Consider the following 21,861-nt stretch of genomic DNA (forward strand, 5'->3'; position numbering starts at 1 on the left):
TGAACAGGAGGTCAAGCAAGGCATCTTCCTGTCTAGGCTTACTCACCACTTGTGTCAGGAAGTTATCTTCCACACACTCCAGGAACCTCCTAGACTCTGCTTTCCTCTCTGCTGTGTTGTATTTCCAGCAGATGTCTGGTAAATTGGAGTCCCCCATGAGAACAAGAGCTAGCAATTGTGAGACTTCTGCCAGCTGCTTGCAGAACGCTTCTTCTACCGCTTCATCCGAGTTGGGTACTCTGTAACAGACTCCCAGCAGGATATCTGCCTTGTTGGCCTTTCCCTCATCCTTACCCATAAGCTCTCAACCTTATCACAATCTTTGAGCTCTATAAAATCAAAACACTCCCTAACATACAGAGCCACTCCACCGCCTCTCCTTCCTTGCCAATCCCTTCTGAAGAGCTTATGGCCATCCACTGCAGCACTCCAGCCATGACAGTCATCCCACCATGTTTTTGCAATGGCAACTAAGTCATAGCTATGCTGCTGCACAATGGCTTCCAGCTCCTCCCGTTTGTTGCCCATGCTGCATGTATTGGTGTAGATGCACTTGAGCTGGACTATCGATTTCACCCCCAGCCTGGGCATGCCACCCGTATGCTCCTCTCTAGTGAGCCTGGTTATATCCCCTTGCCCCTTCAAACCTAGCCCTCTTGATGAGCGCTGCCAACTCATGAGCGAAAATCCTTTTCCTCCTTTGAGGGGGAGCTGAACTCCATCTGCTGCTAGCAGGACTGGTGCTGTGTAAACCTCCCCAGTTTGGAGCATGACCTCCTTTTCTACAGTCTAAATCTACTTTTCAACATGGCATCCTCATGTCACATAAGAGGACTCTGGATGAAGTATGGCAACATGATCTCTTTCCAGCACTGCCACTGAGGACAGAAAAGGACAGTCTTTCAAGTTTCCACAGTGCCAGAGGCTATGCTTATTGCTTAAAAAAAAAAAAAATTGCTGACAGAAAATCATGGAAGGTACTTGTGGCATAGAGTGTATTATTTGGACAGGGGATTGCAGGAAAGGACAGATTATAAAGTGGCTTTCTCTAGTATAAAGAGGAAGTAAAGTAATGTCTACTATCTGTGAAACTTGATTAGTTATTAAACCAGTATTTCTGAGTCTCTTGGTTTTGTTATTAATTCAAATTAAGAGCTTTCCCTTTCATTATCATCTTTAGGAAGTATTTTGTTTGGTGACTACCTGAAAACTTAAAGATCAGAAGGTAAGTGCCTAGTTTGTAAGGAAATTTTCCAGCAAGTAGGTGGATATTCTGCACTTCTATCTACATCTGATTAGCTGCATTTGATCATTTTGGTGTGTAGTGATTGTTTAATATGATTCGGGAGTTTTACACAATGGAGAAAGTATATAAAGGGATTTTCATGGTTTTGTGCTGGCAGAGGCTACTTACTGTAGGCATAGTGGAATGTGTCAACCATCTTTATGATTTTGCTAAGCTCTGGTTTTAGAACCATTGAGCTGGTAAATTTTAGACTGCAGGGAATTTATTTCTCATTATAACTTGAACAAGACTGTGCCTGGCTGAAGGCTAGATGAGGGTATTATGGGAAGTTTCTTTCAAGGTGAAGCCTTGTTAACATAAATTTTTATATAATATAAATGTTATAAATATAAAAATTATTAATTGTTTAATGATTTTTCCATGTAGGTTCCTAAACTGTATGTTACAATGAGATGTATGTAATCCATAGGGTTTCTTCCTGGATTGAAGCAATTCCTTATAGGAATTTAGCTGGCCTTTCAAAAGTATATTTTGTTCTCCTAGGAGAATAGCCTTATTGAATAAAAGTCTTAATAAGATAGTGTCGTGGTTTAGCCCCAGTCAGCAACCAAGCACCACGCAGCCGCTCACTCACTCCCCCGCTGCTGGGACAGGGGAGAGAATCAAAAGAGTAAAAGTGAGGCAGCTCATGGGTTAAGATAAAGACAGTTTAATAGGTAAAGCAAAAGCTGTGCATGGAAGAAAAGCAAAACAAGGAATTCATTCACTACTTCCCATGGGCAGGCAGGTGTTCAGCCACCTCCAGGAAAGCAGGGCTCCATCACACGTAACAGTTACTTGGGACGCCATCACTCCAAATGTTCCCCCTTCCTTCTTCTTCCCCCAGCTTTATATACTGAGCATGACGTCATATGGTATGGAATATCCTGTTGGTCAGTTTGGGTCAGCTGTCCCGGCTGTGTCCCCTCCCAGCTTCTTGTGCACCCGGCAGAGCACGGGGAGCTGAAAAAGTCCTTGACCTGTGTAAGTGCTACTCAGCAACAGCAAAAACATCTCCACATTATCACCACCGTTTCCAGCAAAAACCCAAAACATAGCCCCATACTAGCTACTACAATGAAATTTAACTCTATCCCAGCTGAAACCAGGACAGTATCCACCCCTTATTCCATACCATTTACATCATGCTCAGGTTCCACACTATCCAATACAACCTCATTAACCTCCACCCCCTCCTTCCCATCCTTCGATAAAATACACGGATATAATTTAGTCCATGGCTTTGGTCTCCATCTGTTCTTGTGGTCATGCAGACAGGAGAGGTGGTGTGTTGCGTGGAGTTACTGGGCACCAAAGCCAGCTCAGGACAGGTCACTGCTGCACTCGCACTGCTTCTTGAAAGGCTTGTCCTCCACTGGTTCAGGTGGTTCCCGCTGTAGTAATTCCTATAACATGCAACTCAAATCACAGGTCACAACAATTTAAAGGTATATCCATTACAGTCTCCACCCCTGGCCCCTTTGGGCCAGGTTATCGGTTTTAACATTGCAGTGAACTCCTCCCCTTGCTCCCAGCTTGGCTAGCAACAAGGGGTTTCTGCTATAGTAATTTCCATAATACGTAACTCAAATCCCGGGTTAGAACAATTTAAAGGTATTTCCATTACAATCTCCACCCCTGGTCCATTTGGATCAGACCATCAGGTTTAACATTGTAATGAACTCCTCCCCTTGACCCTGCTCTGGTTTGGACTTATCCACAGACTGTAGTCCTTTACGGTTGTACCTGCTCCAAGTGGAGCCTTACCCAGGAGCCACAGTCTCCCCAGGGCACACCTGCTGCAGCATAGACTTATCCAGATCCACAGTCGCTTTGAGGTGCGCCTGTTCCAGTGTGGCCTTCTGCATGGGCCTCACTGCTTTCAGAGATATACCTACTCTAACACAGCCTTACCCACAGCTGCAGTCCCTCCAGAAGTAAATCTGCTCCAACATGTCTTTGCCCATGGCTGCAGTCCCTCCAGAAGTAAATCTGCTCCAACATGGCTTTGCCCCATGGCCGCAGTCCCTCCAGAATTAAGTCTGCTCCATTGTGGGCTTATCCATGGCCACGCACTTTGAGGTGCTTCAGCACGACCTCATGCATGGCCACTGATGCTTCAAGGTGTACCTGCTGCAGCACAGACTTATCTACAGCCACAGACACTTCGAGGTGTACCTTCTCCAAGATGGATATATCCTTGGGCCACAATTGCCTCAGAGGTACACTTGCTGTGGCACAGACATAACCAAGGCCACAGATGCTTCGAGATATACCTGCTCTGGCACGGGCTTATACGCAGACACAGATGCTTTGGGGTGTCCTGCTCCCACATGGACTCATCCACAGGTCACAGTCCCTTTGACTTGAGTTCACACTGGAGTTCCAGCGTGTCCAGTACAGCAGCACAGAAACAGCAGCTGGGCCCTGGCCATCTGCCAGCCCAGGTGCATCGCCATGGCTGTTATCAGAGTGTTCCCAGGCCCGGCATGGTAAGGTGATAAGCAGTACAGCAGGCAGTGACAGCAAAAAGTGCCACTAATGAGCACTAGACTTTAAGGCATACAGTGTATGTATATACAGTAAGTCAGGCAAGCCCATACCAAGCACAGAAGCCTGCCATATAATAGCTAAACAGCAATAACCGCTATAAATTCCATCTAGCACATTCCAATCAAACCTGTCGTTATCTCAAGCCTTTTGTGCCCCACATTGGGCACCAAACAGGACTGTCGTGGTTTAGCCCCAGTCAGCAACCAAGCACCACGCAGCCACTCGCCCACTCCCCCCCTGCTGGGACAGGGGAGAGAATCAAAAGAGTAAAAGTGAGGCAGCTCATGGGTTGAGATAAAGACAGTTTAACAGGTAAAGCAAAAGCTGTGCATGGAAGAAAAGCAAAACAAGGAATTCATTCACTACTTCCCATGGGCAGGCAGGTGTTCAGCCACCTCCAGGAAAGCAGGGCTCCATCACACGTAACAGTTACTTGGGACGCCATCACTCCAAACGTTCCCCCTTCCTTCTTCTTCCCCAGCTTTATATACTGAGCATGACGTCATATGGTATGGAATATCCTGTTGGTCAGTTTGGGTCAGCTGTCCCGGCTGTGTCCCCTCCCAGCTTCTTGTGCACCCGGCAGAGCACGGGGAGCTGAAAAAGTCCTTGACCTGGGTAAGTGCTACTCAGCAGCAACTAAAACATCTCCACATTATCACCACCGTTTCCAGCAAAAACCCAAAACATAGCCCCATACTAGCTACTACTACAATGAAATTTAACTCTATCCCAGCAGAAACCAGGACAGATAGGTATAAGCACTCTGCTTGTGGAACATGCAGTTATGTCTGATAAATTGATTGTATATTAAAAATGGTGTGCTGTGTTTGGATTGACTGCTGTTTTTACAGAGGTTGCTTCTATGTACTGTAGCTTGTAAACTATTAGATTTTTTTTTTTTTAATATTTTACAGAGTGGTTAGGAGAGCACTGTAGGTTTAGAAGAATTTCAGAGAGAATCTGATGGCAGGATGAATACCACCGACCTTGTAATAACCCTGTGAATCTAGGTTTTCCATTTCTGATATGTCACCTGCATAACCGCATGGGCTTTGTGATGAGATTATTTAAAAATCTATTCTTTGCAGCAGCTCTGTAAAAGGTTGACTCCTCAAGGCTATGTGTGCTTATAGTTTGGAAGTGCAGATCATTGGAAGTAACATTTTTTTTTGTGTAAAGTTTAAAAGGGTGAATGCTAAAATATCTTTGGGACAATGTCACAAATCTGAGTGTGAGTTTACGGCAGTCACAGGCAGGTAAAAAAAAAGGGGAGCTACACAAACTAAGTAGCGAGACATCCTCTGGAAAAATGGGGTGGGAATAGCTTTCTACGTTAGAAAAAAAATCACTGAATGAATACTACTTAGCTAAAACAATTAGAAATTTTTTAATTACTGCTATTTTTTAGGCTCAACTCTGAGCTCAATAAAACATGATGGAAGACTAGCTTCAGATCATCTGCTGTGTATTTTTAGTGACTCTTTCAACATCATACAATATTGTGTTTTTCATTAGTACTTCAGATCCTACTACAGCATTTCTAAGTAGAACCAGTATGTCCAGAGATACACCGACTAAAGAAATTCCTCAATTTTTTTTTTTTAGTATAACCTTAGGGACAGGTGTCTACTTGGGTTATCAAATGCAAATATGCTTTTGGTTCATATCCACCATTAGTCAACAAGAATACCACAGTCACAAGGCAATGCCCTGCCCAAACTATGTGGCTGTCTTCAGGTGGAAAGAATGATTCACATACCTAAATCTTTTTCTAGATATTACAATGGAACAAATACACACAGGTGTCACACTACTCAGTGCCATTATGTTCCTCCTCACTTATGATTCCAGCCAGGAAATCACAAACTTCACCCTTGGAGAGACTCACAATTAGTTAAGTACCCTCTATCAACAGACGATAAAAGGGAAAAATAACCAATAAAACTACATAACGAACAACTACTGAACAAACAGCTATAGCACTCAAACACAGTCAAGTTATTGCCTAGGCTATTACAAGGATTTTACAGTAATATAATCTCATTTTCTAGCTTCATGGCAATTATATCAAAGGTCTTTTACTCTTTTCAGATGTGTATCATTGCTTTAAAATAAATTCTGTTATGAAGTCCAAGGTGGGAAGGAAAAACAAAAAAGTTGTTCAAGGTCACAGATAACCATGTTCAATAGCTTACTGTAATTTTTTGTCATGTCATCTTTCTTTAACTTCTGGAAGCCAACTGATGGTATATTCTGTTTCCTATCCAAAGGATGCAGTACAACTTTTTTTTTTCCCTCTTGCCACTATAGATAAGGGAAGTTCAACTTCTTGATTCTGGATGCAAAGTGGAATTTGCACAGTTCAGATTAAACTGACTTTGGCTTCATCTCACAACATCTGAAATACTGCAGTTCTCCAGTGCTTTTAGGACATAATTAGATAAATTCATAGATTAAGCTGCTCCTGGCAATACTTGCTCTTCTGTGAATAGTGAGCCAATTCCACAGCACATTGAAATACAAACTGTAGTTGCAATACCAAGTTGGCAATGCATCTTTGCTGTCGATTGTTGTGTGCCATATGGACCCACTTAAGCCTCCTCCTCTTTTGGCTCTTGAAAAGAAGGCAGCCATTGTGGCCAGTCATGAGGTCAGTTTGGAAACCAAATGGCCCAGGTGCAAAAACTTGAGCAGGGACATCTGCAACCATGACTCTTTTTTTGGTTAGATTTATCCCTGCCCATATTTAGACATGATAGCTGCCTTCTTGTGTAATGTTACCATTTTCTGCCAAATAGAACCCAGTAAGTCTGTTCTAATTTGTATTGTAAGTGATCACAAAATGCAGACGGTATATTGCTATTTTTTGTATCCTATTCTACTCTTACTCTTCAAATATGAAGAGCTAACATTCTTTTTTTCAAACTATTTCTTCTATCAGATAACACACAAAGAAGTTCAGGTGAAAGTTCTCACAAACTCAAATGTGGATATTAATAATCTCTTCTTAAAATGTTTGATGCCAGCCTCCAAGGAAAGTTGAGATACTCAGAGGAAAGATTAGAAGTATAATTATAGTGATATTGATATGGCTACAGCCTTATACTTTGTACAAAATGCGAATGCTTTATCCTTTGATGCACAGTTCTTAAAAAGACTAGATAGATGCATATTAACCAAGCTTATTCTGTGCTCAGCAGTATTGTAGTTAAAAAATATCGACTGGATATTTAAGTAATACTTACATTTCCTGCCACATTTCTCTCTGAGGCCCAGATAATCATACTGGTCTCATTTATCACCTCAAAAAAATGCTATATAAAGAAAAAAATAAATCAGACACTTATCATTGCAGGGTTGTAATGCCATTTGAAGAGCAAGTAAAATGCATTCTAGAGTAACACATAAATTTCGTATATTAATACCATTCTGTTCTTACATTTCCTGTTTGGCACCCTTAAAGCAACACATCAAGTTTAACCGTCAGTTTGGAGAGAGCACAGATAAAGAGCACCTGTGCAAAAATCAATAGAATCTGATCCACCACTGTATCATTCAAATTCTATATTGTTCTAACAGCATGGAATACAAGAATAAAGGAATAATGAATCAAGGTCATGATATCTGACAAAGACTTTACAAAATTACTATTAAAAAAACCCTCTCATAAAATATACAAAACATATACATACAGATGTATTAGCTATGTCACATACCAGAATTCTTTGCTTCTCATTACTATAATATATAGTATACTTCCAGCTTCATATTATGCTTTTTTATAGCTTTCTTAGTTTTAGAATGGATTAAACCAATCCTTTCTTTATTCTGATCTGGGGAAAAAAGACATCTCTTCAATGCAATTCATCTTTGCCCTGCTTTCCTCTATCTTTTGTGCCAAACTGTTATACAAAACAGTTTTGTCACTTTGGTTATTATTTCCTGAGGTAACATATGACTACTGGACATAGGATCTACAGAAGATTCTGATGTGAGCCAAAAGCACAAAACTTACACAAATAAAAATTACAGGACTAAGGAGCTTCGCGTCAAGCTCTTCAGGCAGGCATGACCTCCACCAAAATGAGGTTCTGCTAGCAAATAAAAATGCCAATGGGGAGCTGCATCATGGTCGAAGTCACTTTCAATTTTCAATTCTACTTCACAAAAGGAAGTGCCACACTCCCTCCTTAGGGTTACCTTTGAGTTTCTGCAGCAGATGCTTTAACCCTCTCCGTAGGCCTTCAAGAAATCAACATTCAGTAGGAAAAAGATTTTGTAGTGTACTGCCTCCAGGAAAACAAAAGAAAATTAAAATAAAAAACAAACTGCAAGAATGCTTTTCCTCCCACGAAAGAAGTAAAATGAAGGTGACATTCTGGAATGCTAGTGAACTGGCTGCTATTTGACATGGAGTCTTTGTCAAATGACTGACAACAGATTTCAGAAATATGTGAGCAGTAGCAAATATATAGAAGCCTTTGGAGAGCCCTAGAATTTATTTGTAGGTATTTTTATACCAAGTATATGGAATAAATGCATCCAGAAAATGATTTAGAATTCCAGACATACACGCAACTCTCTGATTGGCATCTCAATAATGCCTAGGAAACACACAGGTTTCTTTTCTTGATTTTTATGTATGGATTCTGCCTCACATTAGTAATGAGCTATTCCATTCCAGCCAGCACATCTCAAGGCTGCACGGAACTCCTTCAATTATTAGTGTCACAACTTGAGCTTCATGCTTTAAAACATATTATAAACTATGCAGCAGTTACCTAATTTAGTATCTTGTATGGACTATATATAAATATATGTTTGTATACACTGTATGTGCATTTGCTACTTAGATTCTTTTGCCTTTTGTAAAAATAAATACATAGCAAATCCAAACTATTTGTAATTCTACCATTTTAACGAATTGTTAAATGACTCGTGTGTATTATGTCACAAAAAACAATAACAATTTTTAATGTAATTACTCACAGGTAACAATACTTCTATAGAATCAGTGGGAACCTGATACCACAACATGTTGAAATGCAAAGAATACATTGAGTTTTGTTGAGCTAATATCATTTGTAGGAAGGAAACTCAGAACAATTTTTCCAATGTAGCATACAAATGTCAGAGGCCTCCCCTATGCTATATACACAAAGAGGTGTGTGATGGCCATACCATCTCTACAATATCAGTCCTGCCAAAAGATACTGACTAGAAGCCAAAGTCACAGCCTGTTCTCTAATGAAAATAGGAGAGATGATAAGAGAAGCCCCAGTCAACACCAAATGTACTGGCATAAATCTTTACAAATGCAGTGCAAGTGCTTTAGACTTGTTCATTCTGTTTACTTCTAAGGCTTTCAAGCAAGCCTTCTTGAATCCACCAGCTTCACAGTGGCTTCAGACACATCTGGAACTACTATATTACATATTTAAAAAAAATTTAAAAAAACAGAGCTCACCAAAGTACTTCTGGTCCCTTTACATTTCCTAGAAAACTAAATAAAGAAATTAAATGCTTTACAGAATATATGACATAATGAGCTTTAGTTACAACCAGACCTGTGAAGATGATCTTTGAGGCTAGTCCTTTTTCCTGTTGTTCTCTTGTTATCAAGTTATCAGCTGGGACTTTTCAACCGCACACAGTCAACCAGTTGTAACTAGGAGCTCTGCCTTCTCCCCACAGAATATGAATATTTAGCTGACTTATCTGTATCAAGCTAGATGTTTGTTCAAAGATACAATGCAAAGATCAACATGCATTATAAAATATTTATGTCATGTTTAATTCTATGTTAAATCTGCATTTGTCAAATCACTACAATGCCCCTTTGAGTGTTTCAAGCTTACCTATAATTGGGGAAACATAGATAAACATCAAGTTCTTCTAAGTCTTAGTGATCTTAGCGTTAATATGGTGTATTTACAAATGTTTATGTGAGAGATTAATTCTTCCATCTGAAGAGAAAACCTGGGAGAAATGACAATGAAACAATCTGTAAGTTCATCCTTAAAATACTTACAAAGACAGTACTGTATTTACTAGTATATATCAAAACAAATGTGATGTTCATGTTCTTAACAAGACCAAATATATAACAGGCTTAAAGGAATTCTCTCTACATCAGACTCTACAAAAGACTATGTCAGCACAAATGTAAAGGATTTGAGGTTTTGAGATAAACCAGCCTTGAACAATAATCTTCTGAAAAATCTCAAATTCCAGATGGTCTTTGTGGGTTTCAGACAACAACTGTATTCATACAGCATCATGATGAGGTATCTGGCTTATTTTTAACGGTAAATGTAGATATTGGTACTGTTTTCAATAGTAATTAAAATAATATCCAGCATAAATATTATTTTTAAAAGAACAACTTGAGATCTCCTGTGAGGTCATATCACAATATCCTCACATAGCTCTCAGTATTTTTATATAGGTATTTGTTGAGCAATGCAATAATTTAAAAGAAATTTTGTAATTTATTTAGTCTTCCACAAATGAACAAAATGTATTCTTCCACGTTACAACTTCTGTGATAATGGTCATGGCTAAAGATTGTTTTTAGTGCAAATGCAATTCTCAAATAACCTTAAACTAGCACTATTTTTTCTTTGACACAAGTTCTTAATTAATTGAGCTTCTTGATATTATAAGCTATAGAAGATCAACTATATAAAAATGAGATGTCAAGCCTTCCCCATACATCAGGCATAATGCTATTTTCATCGTATCTTTACAAGACATCAGATATGTTGGTATTTATGGAGTATACACGGAGGAATATTGCTAGAATTAATAAATAATAAAGCTAATATTTTTTGCAAAAATAAATCATCTGATATCTCATTATAAACTGGGTGTCTTCAGTTGTAGATAATTTAGAACAGTAATAAATAACAGTGGTGATGGTATTATATTCCATTATTTAAAATATCTTGCTACTCATAAGAATGTATTCTTTTGTGTTCAAAATCATGGAAATGGACAGAACTGGTTTAGAATTAAGGGTACTTTCAAACAACTAGAAATGAGGTTGCCTCTAACATGCCATCTAGATGTTACTGAATGGGTGTATATAGCACATACTGTTTCTCAAATCTTTGAGAAACTTTGAAAACATGCTGGGCCGTGTCTTTGGTAAGATGTAGCTCAGAGAAGTTTAGCCCATTGTTCATATTGTCTCAACAATAACAGACTTCTTCCATCTTGAACTAGGTGTTACCTTACAAATTCTAATGCTGCCACTTTGAGTCTTACCCATAGAATGGAAATAAAGAATCATAATGGGTGAGGGTTTGGGGGCTTTTTGTGCAACTATTAATTAACAGAAACTTTTGGGTAAGACTTTATAAAGGTCTTGCATAAAAGTTTGTTGCACCTAATGGTACAACAACAAAAAAAAAAAAATCAAAGATCTTGGTGTATGTTGATACTTGCATTCAATACACTTAACAAGTTTGTCTCATTTTGGATGTATCTAGGCTTATGGTTCAGTTGTGTAAAATCACTACGAAATTTGTGCAGTGCAGTCTTTTGATCCAGTGCAGTCTTTTGAGACTACATGCCATGTTCAGGATTCTGAGAAGTGCTGTAGGATTGGCCCCTTCACTCTATAGCTAGGATTTTCAAAGCATGCTAGAGAAAGCAGGTATCGAGTTCTCGTTGAAAGTCAGAGAACTGATACTGAACTCTATTAGACCTCTTCACTTGTAAAATCCCAGACTATTCTCCTTGACATGGGACATGTCTTCATTCTCTTTCTAATCTATGCCTGGTATGCACTGTAAAAGTGTTAAATAACTGATAGTAACATAATTAAGAAAATGTTACTATGGATTATTGTAATTCAGTTTCAGACACTGCCAGTGAAATAGAATACATTGTTAAAACAACAACTTGCTGCCAAGCACAATGGAAACAGGAATATCAACACGAGGTTATGACTAAAACTCCAGAACCTTCAAAAGTAACTCATGGCTGTATTGCTTTATTTTTTTACAGCTCTCTTACTTTTTCTGTGGAGTTCCTAATCTATACACAGTATACGCCTGTGAGATTTACACATGATTTTAGTAGATCACTAAGCCCATTCTGCTATTGAATTTCTCAGTATGTGACCTAGTGAACAGGTTTTATGTCAAAAGCACCTTAAAAAGAGATAAGCCTAGACAGCATTTTCAGCCTATAACAGATAAGTTAACATTGTATTGTTTAGCTTTCTGGGTCTGCACCTAAATGACAAGGTGATGATTTGTTTAAGTGGTAGGATTTTTAAATATATACTGAACATATATTATCTAAGAACAGTTTAAAGGGAAGTGGTACATAAAATCGATGTTTAATTGATTAATTTACTTCACGAGTCAGGGACTTATGAGACTAGAAGCTAATATAAAGTGGAAGGCATAAACTAAATTATCCACCAGGTGGATTCCATTACATTTCTATGTCTGCAAAATTAAAATCCTGATAACACAAACAATAATGTTACAACAGACAGTAAAACGCCACCTAGCCAGTAGGAAAGTAACAGAATGTTGTTTACTTCAATTGCCATTATTTTCAATGTGCTGGGACAATTTACACACAGTGAGGATGTGGTTCTCTGAAATCTACAAAATACCTCCCTTTATTTTTCCATCATCATTTACTAGGTTCATGTTTGTTCTTTCTAGCCTATTTTACTCACACTCTTGAGAGGAAAAAACCACAACACATTACACTGAATTTTAGTTACATTATTATGTATATGAGCCAAACTTCCATATCCAAGAAACAAACTTCTAAGCCAAGTTTGCATTTAGGATGAAAGGAACAAGCCCTCATAGGTATTTAGTTCCAAACTCCTAGAAATGCCCGATAGTCCTATTAGTGTCCTATACTGCCCTTTTGCCAAGGGTTCTCCTGGTGCAGTGTCTATATGGTAAGTGGGACGAGAACAACATTGAGAACATCAGGGAAGCTTACAAGAGATGGATAGAGTAATAATGAAAATAAGCATTTTGCTTATTCTGCTTGTGCTATAAGCTGCAAACAATGCCATGACAGGAACTTCCAGAGCTATTTTCAGTGGTCAGTAAGGTTACAAAAGGGGTCTATATAGATGGCTCAGAGCCACTTTCTATTTTAATCTTCCCTTTATTTGCCATTGGACTCAATGCAGCAAAGAAAGGTTTTGCAAAATATTGATTCCCACATTCAGAAGCTGGATCTGGCTTTTAGGATCTCTAGTTTCTGTATCTTTCCACATTTGACCCTCAAAGTTCTCTACACTGAAATATAAAGTCTATAGCAGAAACCATGATTCCTACAAGAGTCACATAAAGAGTTTGAACCATATTGGGCAAATAACTGTGCACATAAGTATGCACACGAAGAGTCCCACTGAAATTAACAGAGCAGGCAAACTACAAAGTTACATGAGTAAGTGTTGTGGGACTGGGGCTTTGAGCATTATACATCTGCTTCTTCCCAAGAGATGAAGTACGTTATCTTTTCCACCTGTACATTGTGTGAAAATAAAGCTCAGGGGAGCAAGCATCCTAAAAAGATAAGTGACAACATCAAAAAGATGCCATTCCTGACAAATATATTCTAAAATTATTAATACGTTCCCTTATGGCCGCACAGCTAACATCTACAGATGACCGATATGGAACACAGAGAGAAATTGTACCAAAAAAATGTGTTTGTTACAGATGCAATTTTTAAAGACATTGCAGGAAAAATGACAAATCTTTCTTGTTTTTGTTATCAGAAAGAGGTTATTTTGTGCATTTTTTTAAAATGTAGGAATTCTGTATGTTTATCCATGGTAAATATGCAAGTATTAATAAAGTAAGAACATGGACATTGTTTGGGATTAAATTAAAACCATTTGCCTTATGCATGCTCATTTCCTTTTTTACTACTCAATTCCCCTATGATGCCATCTGATCACTTCTTGAATGTCCCCTGTGCTTTTGCCTTAACAATCTTGCCTGGTAGGCCATTCCACACGTTTGTGATTCTCGGCATGAAAAAAATGCTTCCTGACATCTGTTCTGAATTTGTTTCTCTTTAATTTCCATTTATGCTTCCTTATCCTAACATCTGTGTCATTCTGAAAACGGTAATTCAGACTGACATTATCTATGCCGTTTAAGATTTTACATTCCCTAGCTAAAAGCTACTCATAACCATGTAGTGTTTTTGTAGTTCTTATTGATAGTTGGTTTAGAAACAGTTCCTAGTTATTATTCATATGTCTTAGGTTATATTTTGGCTTTGTTATTGGGGGTTTTATTATCTTTTCAGGCACATTTCTTTCAAATCAAAGGCTAGCACTGTACTCAGCCAGCCAATTTCAGCCCATTGGTCTTTCTCACAGCTGTTTTATAGGAAGAAGAGAAGTAGAATTTGGCCCAATAATCTTAATGGGGGTATCTAGAGGACTGCATATTATGCTAATTCCTGCTGTGGGTTATTAGTGTGCCTTTGGTAGTTCTACAAATCTGGCCCTTAGGAAACTTCAATTGTTTCTCTTGATAGCTTAAACATAGAGGTTGGGGGACCAAATTGTACTCAGTGAATATTATGTTTTGATAATTTCATCCCATTTTGTCCAGACAGCCAGAGAGGCAAAAAGATTATGAAAATTACTCTTACAGTTCTCTCAAGTCTAGAAAAGAATCTGGGACTGCTTTTTTATTCCTTTAAATCCCTAAGACTGACTCAGATATCTTCTTTTACCTGCCCTTAATGAAACAGATTAATTCCAACAGATAACTGCCAGAGCCTAGACTCCCAATGAGGAAAGCAATTAACAGCATGTTTAACAGCAATTTGCAAACAGTCCCATTTTATATGGTCAGTAGCTATGATTCAGGTTTTAAAATGTATACTTTCTAGTACTTTTGAAAAAAAACAGAAGTAAAGCAATATGTTAGCTGATTATAGCCTGGACTAAGGGTTTATGCTGGAGAACATAAAACGTCGACTGTTTATCGCTTTTTCATGGTAATAAAGAGTTATCATTTATACAGAGCTGTGTCTCAAGTCATAGCCAAGGTTTGGTTCCAAAATACACAAGCTACATTATTTTAAATTATCAAAGAATTAGTAGTACTTTAGGTGGGGTTTTTTTACCTTATTTATTGTTGACTGTAGAATTAGTATCTCTAGCATGTGTCCCAAAGGCGCTACTGAACAATGAAACTGGTACTGCCTAGAAAGGTTCAAACAATAATTGCACTACATAAATTCCTCCCCAGGTATAAACTTTTACAGCAAGTATTTCTGAAAAGATTAAAAAAAATATTCTATTTTATTCTACCATACTAGTAGAGTGTTTTGGAAAATGCACCTAGATACCGGGAAGATTTTGATGCCTAAGTTTCAGTTTTTCTCAAGTTCATAATTTTCTTTCTGGATATAGGCAGATAATACACTTAAGGTATTATTATTCTGTTTAGTTCTTATAGCAGAGTAAGAAAAGAACAGTCTGTTTCTCTATACTTAGAAAGAGTGCACGATCAGCCTAACTAGGTTACCTAGGTTTTTGTAATGGAAAACTCCATGTCCGTCATCCAAAAACTGTTTATTCTACACAGTAAGAAAGAAGCTAAAGGTGGCATTAATCTTATTTTATAAAGGATTACCTCCATTCATCTATATGAAGCAGTGGGCTTTGAAATACCCAAATATGACCCAGCTTATGTCTCTAGAATATGTCCCATGAGAGTAAAAAACAAAACCACAAGATACTGTGCAAGTAAACATGGTGGAGGTGTGTGAATGTGTGTAGGAGATGAGACTGATTTAAAAAATGAGGTATTCAAGAAGTAAAGTGTCACTTAAAACATGTTTCACATCAAAGTAAAAATCCTACTCTTTATAGCCAGCAGAGAACTGCATATTGAGCACAGTAATGGGGGGAAAGGTAGAAGAAGAAGGAACTGATATCGATATCTGTTTTAATTAAAGGTGAGGGGGGAAGAATTTTTACATATTATCTACAGTTAGTGCAGTAGTTCAATTCCTTTTCTTTAAACAGGGATTGCAAACAGTAAACATGGCATTCTAATTACTTCTGCTGAAGAGTGTGAAGTTCTTTTGACAGTACTCAATATTTTCTCAAGTAACATGAGACAATTATTTTACATCATGTCTTTTAGGTTGCTTAATTTAGGCAGGGAAAAATGGTATTTTCCCAAAACGTTTGATATTCTGGAACACAATAGAAATTCCTGTACCTCTAAGTAATGCCTCCCATTTTAAAAAGCAGGCCTGGGTTACTGACCCTGCTCTAACTAAGCTTCATCCCTGATTAAAAACTAAGTTTCTTTCATGGTTATATAATTTTAAAACCTATTCAAATGTGATAACATTTTTGCTCCTGTATCTTGGCAACATGATTTATTCCGTTAACACTGAGTGTTACAGTCTGAAAAAGCTGAACCATCTGGGTTGACTTAATAGCCTACCCAGAGAAATAAATGAGAATGGTCTGCTGTAATTAACATGTAGGTAAAGTATATTTAACAGATTATTATAATTAATATGTCAGTTACTGATTTCATGCTAAAAAGAGTTGTGAACACAAGATATTAAGATTAGTTACCCTCTCTGTATGTGCCTAGTAAAAAAGCAATAGAATAGATCCAAAGAATCAATAAAATTGTCCTTAACATTAAGAACATCAGGTATGACATTTCAAGCAAAGAGAGGCGATGTAGGGAATTATGGAATAGCAGTAGAAAATTACTAGCTTCATTAATTTAGAATTAACACCAATAAAATTCAAATATGACCTTAAAAACAAAACAAAACAAAACCCCACCCCATCGTGAGTGATGAATTTAAACACTGCGAAAGACATCTATCTATGAAGATGGACAGCACAGATGTGTTTCTTAAAGCTCTCTTGGTTTGCATTACATAAAACGTAAGATAGAGTAGAAAGCCAACAAGAGATGTGGATTTGATCAAAACTCCATACAGAATTGTCATCCACACAGCAAAAACTCTGGTTTTTATTGGTAGGCTTTTCTTAAGACAAAACTGCTGTTTAGGTTTTTACAGATTACCGAATTTTCAGTGGTTATTTAGTGACTTCCTCAACCTCTGTGTCCCAAGAATAAAAATTTCAGGTTTTTTAGCTAACCCACAAAATGCATATACTTTTATTCAGAGTCTTAGATGTCTTTTCAGCTGAACTGGTATCATATCGCCAAAAGCTATCAGAAAACCAATTAAAACTTCACAATTACTATTTGTGCATCTTTATTTTTCTTATTGTGTAGTAACAAACCAGAAACTCATATACAATTGAAGATTAATATCTAAAACTAATGTTACTCTTGTTTTGTACAGAAATTAAGTGGGGTTTGTTGTTTTTGGTGTTTTTTTTTTTTAAAAAGAGGTTTCCAGCTCCCCCCATTCCTTGCATAATTGGGCCTTTGTGTCTCCAGATTATCTTTAAACTCATGTTATTATAAATCTTGTTTATTACTGAAAAGACTAAGGGTCATTTGACAATGGCGTTAGGCACATTACAAATGAAGTCTGTAGGAGAATCCATTCCAAAAGGCTTGCAATTTAAATACGAAAGACAAAGAGGAGATGAAAGGGGCAAATTAAATTCAAATGCAGTTAGAGAGCCAGGGGAATCCTCTGTTTTTCTCCTGACTTTCACTTTATGCACAGACACAAAAGTTAAATGCAATACAATAGCAATATTTTTAAATACATTTGGGATGACAAAATCATGAAACACTTACAAACAAGGCTGTAGATAATAACACAAAGAAACCTACACCAGACATTGATATTCAGCACATAGGCCTTGTAGAACAGCAGGGAAAAGCATATTGAATTTAATAAGGTTAAAATTATTTTTAAAATTCAAATAATGTTTGGGGGAAAAAAACCCAGAAACATTAATTGGCACAACTTTCTGCTAGTGGAATCCTTCTTGGCTATCAAAAGGTTGTGGAGAAGGCTGAACACAAGACTGGCACATTGATCGCAGGGAACATTTGGTGCTTACAGGATTTTAAAATTGCATAGCTGAAAAAGAACACTACAATATTCTACAGTAATTGTCACAATTTAAATAATTACTTTAGCTGATTACTGTAGAATAGGAAATAAAATCAGCCAAAGAGATAATTACAGGCATGGCAGAAAAAGTTTCAGAAGCTTCCATGTAGGAATTATGATAAAGGGCAGCACTTTTGCATTCCTTCCCACGTTCATGTCAATACAATGCTGCTGTTAACATTCTCCAAGACTTTCATTTCCAACTCCAAGAGATATTCCCAAGCAATTATATTCTTAGCTCAATCAAATTTGCATTCTAATGTAAAAATGTTAACAATATTGTCATGTTATTATGTAGATAGATTATCACATCTAACTTTCGCAAAGTAACTTAATGTTAGGGAAGCAACTATTATGATTTTGGAGAAATCAAATAGATTATAGGATTTATGTCTTACTCTGGAACATCTGGTGTTAGTTTCTGACACAATTCTAAACAAGGTGGATCTGCAACCTGTTCCAAACTTTTAAGCCCACAGTTCTATAATGCATCAAGACTCTTCTGAATTAGTAGAACAAAAATATACAGTGACACCTAAGTGAAAAGCAGTCTAGATCATTAGCAAGTATTCTTGGACATTCTAGAAGTATATTAATGTTGCTAACAACTAGCATCAGGTTTCTCCCTTTCTGTATATTTATCTGCTTTATGTTAAATTTTAAAATAAATATTTTTGAAACATTTTTTAGTACAAGTTTTTACAAGATTATTGGATGGTAAAAGTTGGCATATTTGCCATAATTGCCTATTTTTTAATTGTCTTTATATATAAATGCTTTGAGAAAGGTTTTACAAGAATATCACTGAAACTGATGAGGACTTTAACATACTGTGACTACTGTAACACAGAGTCACCATCATATATCCCTTAATATGCATAGGGCACAGGATGAGGGAAGCAAGGTCATATCTGAAGGAGAAAGAGTAACGGTTTTGGGTGAACAGTTTGATTAAAAAATAAAAACAGGCAGGGACTTACTGATACAAAAGTCTACAGTGGCAAAGTGAAAATAGGAGGAACACAGTGCAAAAGCACAGGCTGGGTTTTTTTGATTGTTTGTTTTTTCAAACTTAAACCAAAACTTCAGCAATTTAAGTAGCTACTGTGGCAGATATCGAGACTTGCTCTCAACTAACAAACCTCTTCTTTCAAAAAGCATTAGAAACAAGACAGAGAAAAAGGCTTGTGTCCTTTGAAAAGTGAAAACAGACATATCAAATCAGACCAAAAGTCCACTAAGCCTCTCTAATAATTCCCCTGTATGTTCTCAAAACTTCCAGCATTTTGCAACTCACCCGCTTCTTGGTGTTTAGTAGACATTTGAATGCATCTAGTCACTTCTAAAATTAATCTAACTTTTAGTATAATGTGTGGAACAAGGCATGAAGATGTGACTCCTACTCCAAATAAATTTTCAACCACCTAGTTGACAGTAATTATTTGCTTTCTCTGAGCCACCCATAATTTAATACAACTGTTAAATCTATTTTGCTCATCTTCCTCTGGCTCAAAGTCCTCAACTTACTCCTTTGTACAGAAGCTTATTATTTGTATTTAGATGTTGTTTCAATCCTTTGATTACATTTCTTATAATTCTTTGTGTTTTTTCTATTTATGCTACAGTCTTTTTAGTTGTGAAGACTAGAACTGCCTGTAGCATTCAAATGTACTTCCCCCCCCCCCCCCCAAGAATTTCTCATTCACCTTTTAAGATTTTGTGTTTTGTTCCTGATTTTGACATTAATGAGCCAACATTTTCATAGAATGGCCTACTGAAATCCCAGCATCTCTTTGCTGAGTGGTGATCACATGCATGAAATACAGGGGGGTGCACATACAACCCCGTAAATGATGTTACAGGCAGATCTCAGAGGTCAGTTACTTCACTCTGTCTTTTGTGATGTTTCTTTGGTGGTTGTACAACTTCCTATACTGAGTGGTTGCTAGAAAAAGCTGCAAAGAGATTTGCTTTATTGTATGCATTTGCCACACTTTTCACAAATTCAGTGTTTCTTGGACAAATATGTTCCTTGCATTTTAAATAGAAAAGATGTACTGACTCTTATCTTCTAAGAGCATTCCCAAATAGGTCACCTGCATTTCCTACTTTATTTAACTCATGCGGTGTAGGATTTTACAAACTTGCCACTAAATCAAAAGCTATTCTAGCTGACTGATATTATTTATTTGTAGAGAGCATATGAGCATCATGCAATGAGTGAAATATGCTAAACAAAGAGCATAACTGCTTTCCTGGGCATATTACATACGGAGAATGGCAAAAAAGGGAAAGAACAGCTACTTGACAGTTCTCTCCAGTAAAGGACTGTAGGGAAGGCTCATCATAATGAGCAATATTGTTATGAAGTGCCTAAGTGTTCTTTGTGGAAGTCAACTAGTTTACCTAAAGGAAAGATACACATCTTCTGTTCTGGTCTGTAATGAGGTTCAGCAGCCATATTGGGAAGGTCCAGTTACATGTTGGTCATACATTGGAAACTTACGAAGAATGCAGATGCCTATCGGACATTTAAAGAGTCAATACTGTTTGCCTGCTGTGCATTTTCACTGCAGGAAGAGGTGAGAATAATAATTGCAGCATGGGCTACTAGCTGAGCCATAATGTAAAGTTCAACATCAGTAGTGTCTTTTTCACTTTATCATAAATTAAACACATGCACTTAATGAGTTTTTATGAAGCTAAAAAGTGTCATTACATGCTACTATACAGGCAATGATCGACAAGTGAAGAGATTTTTCTTATGTCATTGTGCGAATTCCCACTGTAAATATTTTATTTTCTTCAACCAAAACCTTTCCAGAAAGGTTAAGGTTGGTTTTTTTTTCTGTCAGGTCTTATTCTCTATTAGAAAGATTATATAGGTAATATTTTTAGCAGTATTTTATTCTAGGAAAAAAACCTGAGAGGCATATTCCTGATCGTAAAGAAGACATAGGCCAAAACTCAAGATATCTTAACCTGACAACTTCATACAGATGAGTTGTGTTTCTTCCACAATCAGCACCCCCTTTCTAAGAAGGGGAGAAGCATTACTCTAATTCAAGAACAGAAAGGCTGACATTACAATATGATCCCTATATGGCACAGTTCCAGTATCACTAAAATAAGGTATGACATATCTTTGGCATTTGTATAAAGGATCAATGGTAGTCCTTATACTGGATCTGAAGCCCTATTGGAGCAAGGACAATACACATCTAACAATAATAAGATTTATTCTTGAAGACACATCAATCTAAGTGAAAGATGAGAAGAGCAGGTGAACAAAATAAGGAAGAAAAGGAGAACAATGAAAGATAAAAGAAGCAGCATGATAAACTTAGGTCACAGCACACAGCCTGCTTAAGTACCACAAGTTTATCAAGAGTTTAGACAGGCTTTGGTTAAATACCACCAAGTTTTAGCATATTATTTTGGCCACTGGAGAACTCTTGTATTTTTTCCAAGAATGCCATGGTAAAGAATCAACATTGTAAATGTTCATGTTAATAGAGAGTTGCTACTATGACCAGCATGTCTGCACAATTTCATGCGAATCATTTAATTTACAGTGCTTTTACTTCATCTGCAATTAAAAGTTGAAAAAATGAAGAAAAAAACCTCTCAAGTAGACGCTATCCATTTCTTCATAAATAGGACACCTTTTCAGAGACTCTCTTTTGTATACAGTGGTAGGGATGAGACGTACAAAACACAAAAGGAATGAAGTATCAGTGCCTGGTATTGTGAGGGCATTACCCAGATTCCCTGTCAAGTTTCAGTCCTGTATAGGCAATAACAACCATTACTGGGCTTTTTGGTTTTCAGTCACTGCTGTGACTCTCAATACAATGAATACAACACAGAAAACATTTAAAAATTGATGATAAAGATCCTTTATTTTTCCACCTTTGAAGAAGTGT

At 37.2% G+C, this 21,861-nt stretch overlaps 2 long non-coding RNA genes across 2 annotated transcripts in view; one reads left to right on the forward strand and one right to left on the reverse strand.

The window, feature by feature from the left end:
* LOC142061065 (uncharacterized) overlaps nt 1-21,861 on the forward strand; it is a 129,072-nt gene that overhangs the window by 80,474 nt on the left and 26,737 nt on the right. The window lies entirely within an intron of this gene.
* LOC142060744 (uncharacterized) lies at nt 7,033-21,642 on the reverse strand. The gene is made up of 3 exons (XR_012661904.1): nt 21,560-21,642; nt 9,700-9,820; nt 7,033-7,155 (listed from the first exon to the last, which is right to left on the reverse strand). It is a non-coding gene; the product is annotated as an uncharacterized LOC142060744 (long non-coding RNA).

Source organism: Phalacrocorax aristotelis, chromosome 8, assembly GCF_949628215.1.
Source record: "Phalacrocorax aristotelis chromosome 8, bGulAri2.1, whole genome shotgun sequence".
Taxonomy (NCBI): Eukaryota; Metazoa; Chordata; class Aves; order Suliformes; family Phalacrocoracidae; genus Phalacrocorax; species Phalacrocorax aristotelis.